Source organism: Otolemur garnettii, unplaced genomic scaffold (genome assembly GCF_000181295.1).
Source record: "Otolemur garnettii isolate 467f Iridium unplaced genomic scaffold, OtoGar3 scaffold00204, whole genome shotgun sequence".
NCBI classification, from domain to species: domain Eukaryota; kingdom Metazoa; phylum Chordata; class Mammalia; order Primates; family Galagidae; genus Otolemur; species Otolemur garnettii.
In genome coordinates, this window is record NW_003852599.1 from 395,916 (window position 1) to 396,826 (window position 911).

At 41.2% G+C, this 911-nt stretch overlaps 1 pseudogene; it reads left to right on the forward strand.

Annotated features, from left to right (window-relative positions):
• Positions 1-676, forward strand: LOC100948474 (annotated as a pseudogene).
• Positions 677-911: the final 235 nt, after the last annotated feature.

Genomic DNA, 911 nt, shown 5'->3' on the forward strand with positions numbered 1-911 from the left:
CACTTCGAAGTCGCCTGCTACAAAAACAAAGTCGTCGGCTGGCGGAGTTGCGTGGAAAAAGACCTTGATGAAGTTCTGCAGACCCACTCAGTGTTTGTAAATGTTTCTAAAGGTCAGGTTGCAAAGAAGGAAGATCTCATCAGTGCATTTGGAATAGATGACCAAACTGAAATCTGTAAGCAGATTGACTAAAGGAGAAGTTCAAGTATCAGATAAAGAAAGGCAGGCACAACTGGGACAGATGTTTAGAGGCATTGCAACTACTGTAGCCGACAAATGTGTGAACCCAGACACAAAGCGGCCGTACACTGTTATCCTTATTGAGAGAGCCATGAAGGACATCCACTATGCAGTCGAACCCAACAAGAGCACAAAACAGCAGGCTTTGGAAGTGATAAAGCAGTTCAAGGAGAACATGAAGATAGGACGAGCTCACAGGAGGCTTCGGTTTGTTCTTCCAGTGAATGAAGGGAAGAGGCTGAAAGAAAAGCTCAAGCCACTGATCAAGGTTATAGAAAGTGAAGACTCCAGTCAACAGTTAGAAATTGTATGCCTGATCGACCCAGGATGCTTCAGAGAAATTGATGAGCTTATAAAAAAGGAAACAAAAGGCAAAGGTTCTTTGGAAGTGCTCAATTTGAAAGATGTGGAGGAAGGAGATGAGAAATTGGAATGACGTCCTTCAGTCTCACTAACCATAAAACAGTAAAAAGTGTTTTTTGCTTCCGACAGCACTGTTTCACTTCTGTGATCTGCCAAATACTTACTCGAACTGACATTTTCTATCTTTGTGTTAACTGTGTAGGCAAAAAGACTTTCCTACATAAGTATTACACTGTGGGGATGATTTCATTTTTAAGTGGAGTTAAAACTTAAAGCAAAAATGAAAAATCCAAGATAAAAGTCCAGAG